This window comes from Anomalospiza imberbis, chromosome 1, assembly GCF_031753505.1.
Source record: "Anomalospiza imberbis isolate Cuckoo-Finch-1a 21T00152 chromosome 1, ASM3175350v1, whole genome shotgun sequence".
Classification (NCBI taxonomy): Eukaryota; Metazoa; Chordata; class Aves; order Passeriformes; family Viduidae; genus Anomalospiza; species Anomalospiza imberbis.
The window spans coordinates 16,605,508-16,621,509 of record NC_089681.1 but is presented as its reverse complement, the minus strand read 5'-3'; the positions used below and the strand labels follow the sequence as shown (position 1 = coordinate 16,621,509).

The window sequence follows — 16,002 nt, the reverse complement described above, 5'->3', positions numbered from 1 at the left end:
GTCCTGCTTGCTCATCTCTCCTTGCAGGGGAGTGAGAGAATAGAAAGAATAAAAGTGGAAATAGTAAAGAAAAGGAAAATAAAAGAGGACTGTAACCCATGAAAGACAAGTAACGCCAATGGAAACATTTGCTCACCATCAAGCAACCGATACCTTGCTAGTTACTCATCAGTGGCCCCAGGCCAGCCTTCCCCCTATATTACTGCTGAACATGATGCCACGTACCGAATGTCCCTTTGGTCATTTGGGATCAGCTGTCTCAGCTGTGTTCCCTCCCAGCTTCCTATGCCTCACCAGGCTGTTCACTGGTGGGATGGTATGAGGAGCGTCAAAGGCTTTGACTCTGTGTAAACACTGCTCAGCAGTAATGAAAACCCCCTGGTATTATCAAACCAGCAAAAATCCAGTTCCTAATAGCTACTGTGAAGAAAATGAACTGTATACTAGCCCAAACTTTCACATATATTAAATCATTGGATGCTTTTTTTCCTGGGCTTATGTAATACAATATAATTCTATTTATCCTTTGTAGTCCAATTAAGAGATTTTCAGTGGCAATGATTTCTTGTAGAGGTTATAAGTAAAAAGAAAACTAATACAGTGACTGATATATCACCTTATAAAATAATTTTAATACGAACGACATTCTAACATAAAAAAGTGGTAGACATTTATTCCAAATTTCTAAATTACAGATATCTTTATTGTGGATATCAGTATGTAAATGTGAAGCTGATGAAGAACCTAAAGCTGCTTTGATAATACAATGAATATGTAAAAGACAATCTGATATAGAAATGTATGTTTTAATTGCTACTTGGAAAAGCAGAAATACATTATTGTGGCAAGCACATTAGAAATAAAAAGACACCAAAAATACAGAGAAGAGAGACAGTGCAACATCATAATGCTGTAAAGCAGTATGAAAGAAAAAAAATATAATGAAGAATATAGATTTCCATACTGTAGTCTCTTCAGTCTTCACAACAGAATTATGCAATCAAAACTGATGTAAAAAATGAAACTGAGAAACTGAGAAATATGTAAAAGTATTTGAATGTAATTAGTTAAAACAGGCCAGTAGAAGCTGGCAATTTAGAAATTTACTAAAGCAGGCCCTGAATCATTAACAGAAAATGGGGAAATAATGGCATTATTTAAAAGCAAACAAACAAAACCCCCAAAACAAAACAATAAAGAGAAAGAAAAACCAAACCCAAACCAAAAGCCCCCCAAAAAGAGAAATTCTAAGTAGCAACTTAAAAAAAGTATTAGCAATTGTAGAAACACAAGATCAAAAGCAGCTAGCAACTGCTGCAGAAAAACTTAAATGATAAAAGATAGATTTTGAGTTTCAATGAAACATTGCTGTAGAGAAAGATATATCTAAGCTAGGCTTAATGTAGACACAGAAAGTAACATTTTTGTTCCATTTAAGATTAAGATAAAGATTAGAGAAATAATTGCCAGCAATTCTAGTATAATAAAATAATCTTAGATATTCTCATAAATACTTTTGGGAAGTTATTAATTTTTTTGTGATTCCTGGAAGAAAGAGATATATATATATCAGTCACAATGGGTTAAGGATATCAAAGTAGACAAGAGACTGTATTTATTATAATTGGTTATGGATTTATCCATATTAATTGATTCTAAGATGGCAAGGAAGTTTGTTTGATATCTTTAGTGCTGGCAGTGCTAAACCCACAAATCAGCTGCTATAGCATGATGGGTTTTTTTAATATTTTCTAGAAGGGGAACTCATAAAGAAAAAAGATTATGAATAAAAAAGTACAAAATGGGAGAACACCTAATGGCAATTCCTAAAAAAAAATCCCCGAGAACCTACAACTATATTCCAAGTTTTCTAAAAGATGTATAATCAGTAAAATATGTCTTGTGAGAAGAAAATCAAAGAGATTAGAATCTGTATAGCAGATAATTAGCAGAGAAACACAATTAGATATGTTTTAAGAAGTACATTTCAAGAGAAAAGTGCCACTTTCTTTTAAATAAAGAGAAGCAGCAGAAAATTTAGCAGTGCTTTTGAGGTTAATACATAAAGTTTATATAAATACATAAAATGCAATTAAACACACTATAAAATTATTCCTCTGTAAATTTATTTAACAGTTCATCAAATTTTACTACTAAAGCCAAATAAGCCAAATAACTTTGTACATTCAGTTTCTGTTTCTTGAAATATTTTTAAAAAAACCTAGATGGTTTTATACAGATTTTATACAGACAATTATGAGATACACTTCTATATTCAGGGGAATCCTAACTTTAGAAACAATGTTTGCTCCCAGTTTAATGATTAATTATAAATATCAGTTCTTTTCAGTTTTTCCTTAAGGAACTGTGATGCATAGAGTTTTCAAAAATTCCATACAGTTTTCTCAAGTGCTGAAATCATATGTTGCTCAAAATTATTTTACTAAATTTAATAATTTTAGCCAAGTGTGAGAAAAGTGTGACATTAATTTTTTAATAGAAATTGAGATGTGGTAGGGCAAAAATCCTACATTTTTTTGTGTTGTAGAATAGATTCACCTCTGATAGTTCTTTCATAATATTGCTGTTATTCATATATCCAAAATATTATCAGTTTGCAAAATTATTTCTTCTTTATTTATTTTTCCTATATTTTTCTGAACAAATGCAATTAGCTGCAATTAATTGGTTTCTGCCCTATCTGACTAAATTCAAGTCCATTCTAGATGAGCAGTAAAGTGAACAAGCAAAAATGAAAAATTGTGTGTTCCTATTTCAATTGTCAAAGCCCTAGAGGGAATATTAAAGGAGATTTGAAGATTCAGATTTCCAATTTTATAATCCAAAATCTAATTCTACATAATGATTACATTTTTAAATGTCAGGGTAGAGCTACACATCATGAATTATTTATTATCAAGGCCTGTGGCATGTAAATGTCAAAATATTCCATAGCATAATCAGATACCAAATAAGTAAACAAATAAGTATTGTTAATATATTAATAGTTAATAAATAAAACTAAAAATAATCAGATTAAAATTAATCCTAAATTGTAGGAATTTTTAAATCCTTGTTTAACAAATGCATTAGTAAATTTTGAATTTAAAATAACTAAATTGAAGACAATTATTATTCTTAATTCTTCATTTTTTCTGCTAATACTGCAAGAAATAGCTTCCTGAAATAAAGCTTTCTTCAACAGGGAGCAGTGGATTAAATTAATTTCCAATCTGGTATAGTCTTCTAGAATCTCAAGTGATGTTTAATGCATTAATATTTTTGTTATGAAGGAATTTTGTGCAGATGATGAAAACTTCTTACGTTGCTTGCCTCTAGAGCAAGGGGTGGGATTTGAGTTCTCCCTGTCTTGCTGCTCCCATGGGAGCTGGAGTTCCTCTTGTTCATGTTTCTCACTGCTCCAGTTGATAAAACCAGTACAATACCGTGTGATATTTTTCCAGGAGTATCTCACTGCATAAACACTCACTTAATAATGTTGTGTTCTTTCATTTAATGTTTTGTTTTCTTTTGCCAATAAAATGGAATTAAAGTAGCAGGCTCTGAGAAGGGAGCCATCAAATAATAGAAAACATTTTCTAACATCTTTTGTGCTAGAATAAAGATCTTTGTAGTGAAACATTCTCTGCTTATAATAAATGGAGGTGGAATAGGTCTCTGCAGTCAGCCTATGCCTCAGCACAGCTTCATTCCTTTCAAAGAGCACACCAGTGTTATAGTTTCCGCAGCTGAAAGAAAGTTACTAAATAAGAGTTTGAACATGCTTTTCAAGTCAACTGCCTGCAGCAGACTTGACGTGATATTTAAGGAACATCTGAGGGAAAATGAACAATGATTTTAAAACAATTTAACTGCCAACATACTAAATGAATAAAAAGGAAGAGAAAAGAAAATTGGCAGTCTTCTGGGGAAGACCATTTCAGAGTCTTTCAAGTATATTAAGATAGCAAGAGGAAAAGAGCATTATATGACAGATGTGTAGAAGTAAAAATAAATCAGAGATTAACAAAGCTTAACACATTTTAGCTACAATAGCAGATTTGAGAGATTGATGCATCAGAAAATAAGAATCAAAAATGTGTAAGGATTTACAGATCTCTTCACAAGAAATAATCATCCCTTCCAATGAAATTTTTTTTTTTCTTTTTGAAGGTCATATAGCCTATTTATTATTTGTTCATCTGTGCACTCTTCATATCTAAATGACATTTCTTTACTTATTTGGTTTAAGAATAATTTCTATTATGTGATGAAGAGCATGATGAGTGCTTCTAAGCAGAAGAAATGTAAAAAATGTTAGGATGAAAGTTAAATTATGAGCTTTCTCAGAACTCAGTAACTTTATGAGTTCATTTCAAACTTCACAGAACAAAGAATCTACTTATTACTATAGAGCTCATAAGTGAAATCAGCTCCTGAATCCTGTTTTGGTAATAGGACTTTCACCATTTTAGGGCTAAGGAGGCTCTAAATTTGAAGGAACTTAAGAGTAAAAAGAGGATGTATCATCTTTGGAAGGAGAGTCAGGTTTCTCAGGAAGTATGTAGGAAAAAAAAATTAGGGAGGTCAAAGCTCAGTTTGAGCTTAATTTGGCAACTTTTGTAAAGGATAATAAAAATTGTTTTTACAAATATTTTAATGGTAAAAGGAAGGGTAAGACAAACCTTTGCTCTCTACTGGATGTGGAAGGGAACTTGGTAACTGCAGATGAGGAGAAGGTGAAGTGCTTTAACACCTTCTTTGCCTCAGTTTTTAGTGGGAAGTCTGCTTGTCCTCAGGACAACTGTTCTCTTGGGTTGGTAGATGGTGTCAGGGAGCAGAATGGTCCCCCTGTTATCCAGGAGGGGGCACTCAGAGAACTGCTGAGCTGCTTGGATATTTATAACTATGGGACCAGATGGGATCCATCCCAGGGTGATGAGGGAGCTGGCAGATGAGCTTGCGAAGTTACTCTTCATCATTTACAAACAATCCTGCCTCACTGGTGAGGTCTAGAGGAGTGGAAGCTGGCCAATGTGACACCCATTCACAAAAAGGGTGGGAAGGAGGATCCTGGTAATTATAAGCCAGTTAGCCTGACCTCAGTACCCGGTAAGGTTATGGAACGGTTTATATTGAGTGTTATAACACCGCCCTTACAGGATGGCCAGGGTATCAGACCCAGCCAGCTCGGGTTTAGGAGGGGTAGGTCGTGTTTGACCAACCCAGTCTCCTTTTGTGACCAAATGACCCGCCTGGTGGATGCAGGAAAGGATGTGGATGTTGTCTATTTGGACTTCAGCAAGGCCTTTGACATTGTCTCCCACAGCACATTCCTGGGAAAGCTGGCAGCCCATGGTTTGGACAGGAGCACTCTCTGCTGGGTTAGGAACTTGTTGGATGGCCAGAGAGTGGTGGTGAACGGTGCTGCATCCAGCTAGGGACAGTCACAAGTGGTGTCCCTCAGGGGTCTGTGCTGGGGCCAGTTCTGTTCAATATTTTTATTGACCACATGGTTGAGAGTATTGAGTCTTTCACTGGTAAATTTGCAGATGACACTAAACTGGAAGCTTGTGTTGATCTGTTGGAATATAAGAGGGCTCTGCAGAGAGATGATTGGATGGATGGGCAAAGTCCAATGGGATGAAGATTAATAAGTTGAAGTGTCGAGTCCTACATTTTGGCCACAATAACCCCCTGCAATGTTATAGGCTGGGGACAGTGTGGCTGGACAGTGCTCGGATGGAAAAGAAGCTGGGGGTACTGATCGACAGCCGACTGAACGTGAGCCAGCAGTGTGCCCTGGTGGCCAAGAAAGCCAACGGCATCCTGGCCTGTATCAGGAATAGTGTGGCCAGCAGGAGCAGGGAGGTAATTTTTCTCCTGTACTTGGCACTGATGAGGTCACACCTTGAGTGCTGTGTCCAGTTCTGGGCCCCTCAGTTTAGGAAGGACGCTGAGATGCTTGAGCATGTCCAGAGGAGGGCAACGAGGCTGGTGAGGGGCTTGGAACACAAGCCCTGTGAGGAATGACTGAGGGAGCTGGGGTTGTTTAGCCTGGAGAAAAGGAGACTCAGGGGTGACCTTATTACTCTCTTCAAATTCTTGTAAAGTGGTTGTAGTCAGGCGGAGGTTAGTCTCTCCAGACAACAACTGACAGAACCAGAGGACAGAGTCTTAAGCTGCACCAAGAGAAATTTAAGTTGGATATTAGGAAAAAGTTTTTTACAGAAAGGGTGAAAAAGTATTGGAATGCATTGCCCAGGGAGAGGTGGAGTCACCATTCCAGGATGTGTTTAAAAAAGACTGGATATGGCACTAGATGCCATGGTTTAGATGAAGTGTTAGGGCTGGGTTGGGCTCGATTACCCTGAAGATCTCTTCCAACCTCGTGATTCTGTGATTCTGTGATTCTGTAATGAGTATATTGCCCATTCAAAACCCTTTATGCTGTTGTATACTGCCTAGTTGCATGTCTCTAGAATATTCTTTTACCCAAATGAGTTTTTAAGAACTAGCAGGTAATCACAGCTGGAACAAAGAATCAGCTTTTTCTTGAATCATCTGCAAATAATATTACAATACTAGAATGACACTTTAGGTTTCCAAATGATGATCACTTTTTTCCCAAGTGATTTTAAATATTTTGGGTGCGTGTGCATCAGCAGTTTAAAAGGAAACTACAGGAACAGTTAATGATTGTAATTCTAAATTTGAGATCTGACAGTTAATGATAAATTCACTGAAGTCATTGTAATCCTCTCAATCTCAGCTTTCTTTTCCATCACTGCTTTTTAGGTTTGCCACACAGAATTTTAAATTAACTTTAAAAAGACAGAAATTCCCACTTTTCAAACTCACTAAAGTAGAATGAACTAAAGAAAATGAAAAAGAAGGTAATGAAATGAAAAAAAAAAAAAAGACTGAAACAATACACTATCCATAATTAAAGACACATTCAGATTAGAAGTCAATAAAACTAATCAAGAAAGTTGGGAACAGGGACTCCTGAAACACAGGAAGGAAAAGTAGGGTCAGAAAGAACTATAAAATGGAACAATAGTCAAAATAACTGGTCAATTAACAGCTATGAGAACAAATACCAATTGAAAATATGAAATTAAATAATACAGAATTGACATTTAAAACATGCAGAAGACAAAGAAAGAAAAAATACTCATGAAACTTCTGTGTCTGGGAAACTTTCACACATGTTGCTGGGATTTCTAGGGATCAGCAATTCAGAGAATCTTATTTACTACATTTCAAATCACCAAGTTGAATACTGCATAAGGTACAGATCTATTTCTCATTATTGGAATGATTTTTAGTTACATTTCTCAAAAATGTAAGACTTTTTTATTTTGCTGTAATAAGGACTATATATAAAAACTCCAATTCTATTTTTCCTTGAACTATAAATGCTGAGAAATAGACTCTGCTATATCTGTAGGCAAGAAGTAAATATGACTTTCATGTTATATTTGTTTATTTTTTTGTTAACACTGCCTCATCAGAGTATATCTTATGGGCTAGCATGTTCTGTGACGGAAAAATATCCTTAAATATAATTCTGATAGAATTTTTCTACGCTGCAAAAGACTAGTAAAAATGATTTCAAGGTAATTTATCTTGGACTGAAGCATTTCTCTTATAAGGACAGGATGAGGGAACTGGGCTTATTCGGCTTTGAGAAGAGACGACTGAGAGGGAACCACATTAATTTCTATCAGTACCTGAAGGGAGGGTGACAGAGGATAAATTCAGGCTCTTATTGGTGGTGCCAAGGAATAAGACAAGAGACAATGGGCAGAAACTGATGCACTGGAAGTTCCACCTGAATATGAGGAAGAACTTCTGACTTTCAGGTCACTGCCCAGAGAGCTTGCAGAGTTTTGCTCATCGGAGATATTCAAGAACCATCTGGACAATTCTGTGCCACGTGCTCTGAAATGAGCCTGCTTGAGCAGGGAGGTTGGACTAGGTGACCCACTGTGGTCACCTACAACCTTACTCATTCTGTGATATTGTGCTACTTCACAACCAAAATCTAATTATCGTCACATGCATATACTTAAGGTTATTTCTTATGTAAGCATTTTATCTGCATTTAACAGAAGTGAAATTGTTGTACTTTTTACTCCGTGCATTTGATTCTAGGTATGATTATACTATATAATTTTGTGATAATGAGTACTTTGTCCTCTCAATTTTATGTGAATTTGTATTGGAATAACACAAATGTTACACAATTCATAGGAAAAATATGTATGAGATCTTTGTGGTAGCCTTCCTTTACTGATTTTCTAGACAACTTAAAACTGGACATCACATGAATACCTTTCATTTCTTACCTTGTAATCAAATATTATCCTAATGCATTGTATTACTTTCCCTTAAAAGATAATATTTTTTCATGAAACACTGCCAAACATCCTTATAAATTCAATTATATGGTATCAAGTATTTTTAATTTCACCTATATGCTTGCTGAGCTCTAAGACATCCCAAAAAGATTCACATCCCTCTTCAAAAGTTATACTGATTTTTCTTCAGCTTGTTGAATAATGTGTCTCCTAGCTCTATTTTTTTTTAACTAATCTCTACCAATTTTCTGTGAAAACTGGCCAGCTGATCATCAAGGAAGATTTCTGACAGGTTCATCACCTCCCACTGCTTCGACAGAAAGGCTAACTTAACCTCAAGGTCAACATTTGCACTTCAAATGCTTCATATCTATCTCTTTCAGAACTACACAGAACAGACTGCCTTATCCTAGCAACTTGCTTCTGTTTATTGATTTTCCTTATTTTGACTTGGTTCCTTCAAACCAAAGGAATGGTTCCAATGCACTACCTATCCTGTGACCTCAGTAAGGTAATAGAAGAAATATAACATAATATATAAGGATTTTTTTTTCCTTCCCCTCAATAACATTGTCTTTGAATATATTTTGGCCTTGACCTGTTGTTAACTGTTTAGTAAGTTTCTACTTTTTTAATCTATGCAAAACTGTATTAATGTTTAAATTAGATTTTAATTTTTTTTCTCAAAACCCTGTTGGCCACACTTACTACTACCTTCTTTTAAACAGGATTTCATTTTCCTGAAATACATATCCTAATATCTATTTGATCCCTTAACTGTGTTGTTTCATCACCTCTTTTGGTGATCCATTTAAATTTTTATTCTGATTGGCAATACTCTAAGATGGTGTTTTTGCATGATTTCAAGTCAACAGTAAATACTTACCTTTCTGCTGTTGTCTTCAAATCTATTTCAATGACCTTCCCTAGTTTGATATTATTCCCCATACAAAGTAAAAAAAAAAAAAAATTCCTTTTTCTTTCCTCCCAGGGTGTCCAAATTGAATTCATTACAGACACTTCAGATATATTTTGAGCATATTATTGTCACATTTACTCCCATTGCAAAAATTTGCTCTGTTTTAGGCCAGCTGTTTCTCTATTCATTCTATACATTTATCTTACACTGAAATAGAAGATAGTAACTGAATCACCAGCATTTGAACTGAAAATAATTAAAATATCACTTTACTTATATTTGCTCTCAATTGCAAATATAAATATAGCTTAATGTCAAAAAATACTTGTTTTATAAAAATTCAACCAAAAACGAAATCAGTGTATTTCCTAGCATGTCACCTAATAAAGGTTTAAACTACCATTTAAGTCAGTAATGGATTAACAAAATAAAAGAAACATGTAAAATATGCAGTACAACAGGGAAGAAATTGTAACCTTTTAAATTTATAGCAACAAAACTATTTCTGCAATAGATGGAATACACAATTGTATATGCATGGTGTTGTGATGCTTAATATTAACTTCTTAAAACACAATTACTCTTTATGGTATAAAAGATAAATATATCACGAAAAGATTCCAGCAACAACCTCAAAAATAGGAGTTCAATTTTGTTGTGGAAGACGCTGTTCCTTCATAAGAGTGCAACACCAGGAAAAAAAGTTATTACACAAGCAGCTTCTGAGTTAAATGTCAAGAGATGTGGGATCTATAAAAGGGAGCTATCCTCTTTATGCTAGACAATGTCCTTGTCTACATTCCTATAGTATGTTGGCAAAATGCTTTATGTAGCCCAGTCAAGAAGGAAAACAAAATAGAATTCAATTTTAAAAAAATGCAGTCTCTCAATTGCAGGTTTCTTCTGCTGCCCAGAACCATCCATCCCCCAGTCTCCACTGTTACAGACAAAATGGAGATGACAAAACTTGTGCAAGCAATGAAATATGAGTCTTATGGATGTAACCACCAGCATATTCCACATAATAAATCTTCTTCCAGTTCATTACTGAGGTCTTATTTAGCAAGAGTGAGGACGTTCTGACTGCTGCCTGAGGTTAAGGTAGAAATATGCTGTGGCATCCCGGGTTTGGACGTAGATTAGGGGTTCCAGTCTGTGTTAGCTAGCCAAGCTCTGTGTACCCCTGCGCATCCCCCTGTTTCTCCCCCCACCCCGGGGGTTTGCTCTGAGTCTCTCACTGTTGGAGCTTCAGCTCGTCACTCCTGTAACCAGTCCCTGTCCAGTCCGGAGACTTCGGTGGCTGTCATCCCGATCCTGCAACCTTGTTCGCCCCAGAGCCTGGTGTCTGCCCCGTCACGTCCCTGTTGGTCGCCGCGGTCCTCGTCATCGCCACAGCGCCTGTCCCCATTGGGCAGGAGGGCTTCTGATCTCCTCGCCCTGCCCCCAATAAAATCCCACGCCTCCCTGCTGTGGTGTGGTTTTTGCTTTAAGTTTCTGTTTGCCCATTATTCTCTTCCCTAAATTCTTCCCTCCCAAGTTATCAATCCTCCCTATCCCTACCCGTTTCCAGAGTGTTACTTGTCTATCCTGTAGTATTCGATACCCCATTTGTTTCTTTGTATTATCCCCCTCCCCTGCTCTCCCTCATAGGTTTATAGAATGTTAGTCCTGCCCTAGATTCCTCCCCTGCCATGCCCTCATTGGCTGGTTGCCCTATACCACTCCCCCTATAAAAACCTCTGCAGACTCCCTGGGCTTTTTCTTGAGGTCCCAGGTTGTGGACCTAATAAACCCATCCAGTTTTACCCCAGGTCCCGTGTCGTCGTTATCTGTTCCTGCGTTGGACCTAGCAATAACTGGGAATAGCAGAGCTCACGGAGGGAAAGTCGTGTCCCTGCTGTCGCTGCCCAGAACAATACAGCGCACTGTGACACCTCCCGAAACTCAGGGCCACATTCCCCCACGTGGGTGCTGGAGGCGGGTCACAACCTCTCCGCCGCAGCTCCCGCAGCCATTAAAAGACTTTCAGCCTCCCTCGTGGGTGAATTGGACAATTCCTTCGCTTCTTTGTCAAAGTCCCTCACTCGCGGCGGCAGAAACCACGGCCATCCTCGCCTGGACCATGGAAGGAAGCTGCGTCTGGGAAAAACGGCGAGACCCAAGTCCCAGAGAGAGGCAGTGCTGCTCCAGGCACCAGAGCTGCCTGGGGGCCAGGGGAAAAGAAAGCAACATTGCAATATGCGTGTTTGTCAGCTATAGCCAGTGCAGATGACTGGATCAGTTTCTTTAATTCCAGTTATTAATTAATTAATTTACCATGATTATTAACTGATACAACATAATCCTGTCCTAATTCAGGGTCTTGCAGACTTTGGAAAATAAATATTTGCTTCTCTGTGTGACTAAATGGTAGAGATATGTTTTTCCTTCTGAGAACAGAATACCCTGAAGTCACCTTGTCTGTTTAAAAAAGTCTTCAAAGAAAAATATGCACCTATGGTTCTAACACTACATACAGGAACAAGCATATATTTATGTAAACTAGTGCTAAAAACAATTTTTCTCTGCACCTCAAAATACATGATGAAAGATTTTTTTTAACGTAATGTTTTTTCAATCTTCTACAGGAAAATATACACATTCAAAGCACACAAACAAGTGCCAGTTTTTAATATTCTAAAGCAGAAAAAAAAAATCACATAATTTATTCTGTATTTTCATTGGTACTTTCTGTATACTTTTATAGCCAAACAAATTAGAAACTCTGCTAATTAATTTACATATTTTATAATTAATACATTGCTTTCAAAACTATTAAAGTTGCTGTTACATTTTCCCGGCTAATTCATGATGTTGTTTCAAACTAACAGTTGCATACAGGCAAACATATTTAAAATTATGGTTTGAATAGATATGCTTGATTTCAAATAATTTATTTTATAGCAAAGAGTGTAAAAAAATTAAAGATGAAAAAACCCCAGTTTTATATAGCTTAAAATATTTCTCCTTCTTTTAACATTTCCTTCATTAAACTCTGTTCCCAAAATTTGGCTGCAGATTTAGTTCAACAGAAGAGGAAATACCTGGCTTTATGATGCACTCCACTTAACTAATCCCTTAAATTCATTGGGAATTAGGATTCTCTGGCAGTTGATTTTAATAAGATCATTGTAATTAACAACTTTCTTCCTTCCTAATACTTTACTTACCATTATATTATTACTGCTTAAATGAAAGCCTGGAATAATTACATAAAACATTTATTATTCAATGGACTTTGTAAAACCATAATATGAATTCCAAATGTATATGCAAAAGGTCAGACAGAGTAGTTCTTGCTGTGAATATAAGCATGTGTCTGTATTTATTTTTGCTTTCCGATCTTTCCAGAATTAATACTTATAGCTAATTCCAATAAATCTTTCAAACTTTTTCTGATATGAAGAGAACATCTGTAAGAAATGCTCAATCACATTTTTAAAAAAACTGTGGGGTTTTCAGCAAAATACCAGCTGTCTGAATAGCCATAAAGAAAGATATTAGTTTCATTTCCTATTTACAAAATTATTTGTGTAATTTACAGTAAAGAATCAGTCACACATCAGCAGAAAATAGACCGCAATCTCTGAGAAGTATATACTGATAACTAAATCCCTTGTCAGTTACTGCAAATTCCTCTACGTGGAAGCTAAATTTTCTCATTTTGGCTTTTTGACTTGATAGTTCTTAGTGTACAATGGTCTCCTTTGCATGGATGAGGAATAATGAGTGTGCTCATACAGAAAAGGGTCTGTAGGGTGAGGTTTATAGGTTAAGGTACACTCAGACTTAGATGCCTACTTCTTCAATTACTCAGAAATCTAACAGCTAAATTTTAACACATCCATCCCCCCAAAATAGAGTTGTATGCTTTTAGTGCAAACAGTATTGCTTCCACAGAACATATTCAGATATTTCACTAGATCTAGTATTTCCTGTGCTGCTGTTCTAAATCATAGTCTACTGAACATGCAAGCAGATTAAATCCTGTTAATGCAGCCCAGATGCAAATGGAAAAATATACCTTCTTAACCATCTCTTTGAATCCCCCTTGACGACCTTTTAAGAAGGCTGTCTCTCTTTACTGACTATATGGAAGGAAAGCTTGGAATGGTAAAGCAATGTACATAAATTTGTAAAAAATGGGAAGTGGAAGCTTGGGAATAAAAATTCAGAAGATAGTTCAATGACAATAAAATAAAATCCTTCCTATTTTTTCGAAATACTTTCAATCATTTTTTCAAGTTTGTCTATTAAGAATTAACCTTTCAGAGTATTTAGAATTTAAATATCATTTTTGTATTCAAAGCAAAATCCTAACTGTTTTCAATTCTACTTCTAAGTACTTGGGTCATTGTTTATGTGATTCTACAAAACAAACATGATGTTCTGGACAAAAAGAAAGTGAGAAATACTTTGTAAATAGTCCACATATGACAATTTTAAGTAAAGCATGCTACTTAATTGGCTAAACCGACCGTTACTTTAGAACTATAAAACACGGAGTCACAGAGCATCTCATTAACAGTAACATTCAGCTTCATCAACTGCTGAATATTCCTTCATTAACAGGAATAGTCTGGCTTGTGCAGTTGCCCAACTCATTCCTCATTCAAATTCTGAAATAGATTTAAATAACAGCTCTTTGTATGGTCAGCATGTAAAAAGTGCATAAAAATATGAGCTATAAAGCCTCTGATTAAGTAAACAATGTTGAATTATTTATGAAAAAGTTGTCAGCACTTCCTATATTACAAAACAATAAGCAGTAAGATTATGTTATTCTGTGCATATCTCTTTTCTATCCTAAAAGTTTTCAGATATAAACCTGATCTGAGCTGCCTCAAATTGCCATCAGATCAAAAGAAACTGAAATAATATGCTGAATTGGTTTTGCTACCAAATAAAAAAGTGAATAAATCATAAGCATAGGCATATTCTTATAGGCAGTTGAGAAAATATTGGATATTGTTAGACATATCTTACAGATGGAGTTATTTTGAAGCTTGGATTCAAATATTTCCAAGGATTCAACTGAAATGAAATGTAGTAAAATGTTTTAGTGATCAATAAATTATTTCTCTGGTAGGAACAAGATTTTCACATTCAGTTATTAATATGATTTCCCATTACTGGGTTTTTTACTATTCTATTTTTGCTGTTTTTTGCTACGAAAAATTTAAAACTACCTACAGTTGCTGAAACTGAAAAAAAATCATTCATCATTGTCTCTGTCATACTAATAATGAACATCCTCATAGGTTCATTACATCCTGTTCTAAACATCCATAGTGAAATACCGAATACCTTAGAACATTAGCCTAGATAATCTTAGCATCTGTTCAATTTTTTTTTTTTTTTTTGCAACTAATTGTCTTACTATAAACCCCCCATATACACTGAGGCGGTATTTTATATCATATTTAATTGTAACTCTATCAGTTTCAAAGCACCTGCAAAAATACAAACTGCAGAATGGAGGAATCTGATTTCTACTATGCAAATTTTATTGTGTAGGTGAGACTGGTTTTCAGGAGCTAAATTCAGCTCTCAAATTGTTTCTGCTAGCTCTGTAACTGAAAGCTAATTAACTGATATGATCTTTCTTATATCTATATAAAAGTCCTGTTTTTCTTGAGATAAATCATACAAAAGTGGAAAGCATTGATAATGTGGTCAAAATATAACATAATATACCCCAGCAACATAGCTACAAAACTCCATTGACTCTGGAGGAAAAAGTAATAAAAGAAAAACAAGTGAAAACATCTATTCTGTGTCATCATATCCTAAAGTATGGTGTTTTTCATGTTTTAAATAGGGCCTTGCTCATCCAGGAAAGAGGATGATCCAGCTGGAATCAGTGACAGACATCCACTACTTCTTTTACAATAAAATTTATTTTTCTCCATTTATTACAATCGCAGTACTTCCAAGCAAAATACTCTCCCTTTACTGAAAGTTACAACAGACAGCACTGGAAGATTGCTAAGTAGATTATAAGTGACACTAATAGACACAATTATTACATCAATAAAGTATTTTTTAATTTTCATTACCTATCAAAAAGTTTTTCCAAAACAAGGGAATCTTTCCCCTATTGTATGCAACAACCTTCCTCACCATCTCCTCACTAAAAAACAACATTCATTCCTCATTTTAAAATGATGAAAAATATTTGACTTCTAATGCAGAGATTTTAGAAGTTTGAACACACTTCCAAACATTTGCAAGGGCTGGTGTCCCATTTTGAGGCCACTGAGTTTTTGAATGCAGTGCTATGATGGTTTTGGTAAATAATGAAAATAATGAACTTCTTCAAATGATTATAATATTGGATATTCTTGAGATTTGAAATTTTTTTTGTTGGTTTTGCTGGTACTCTACCATCCACTTTGCAATAGAAATTTAAGTACACAACAGAGAAAATCCATATTCTATTTAAAATCTAAGTTTGTTCAAATTGGAAATGGATTTAACAGGTATTTTGTCTTCAAAATGTGAAAAGGAATGGAAAGTAACATAATAATTGGATTTTATTTTAACTTAAGAAGCAAATGCTATTTTTCTTATATTAATATCTGCATACATGGGAGAGGTTTTGTGCTAAGTCTTACAGAATATGTGATTTTTCACAAAATTAAATTTGGAAGTGGCTATCATTTTCTGTTAAGAAAT

At 35.3% G+C, this 16,002-nt stretch overlaps 1 protein-coding gene across 3 annotated transcripts in view; it reads right to left on the bottom strand.

Annotated features, from left to right (window-relative positions):
• The window catches only part of CSMD3 (CUB and Sushi multiple domains 3), a 586,072-nt gene that overhangs the window by 149,377 nt on the left and 420,693 nt on the right, over window positions 1-16,002 (bottom strand). The gene's annotated exons all lie outside the window — the stretch shown is intronic.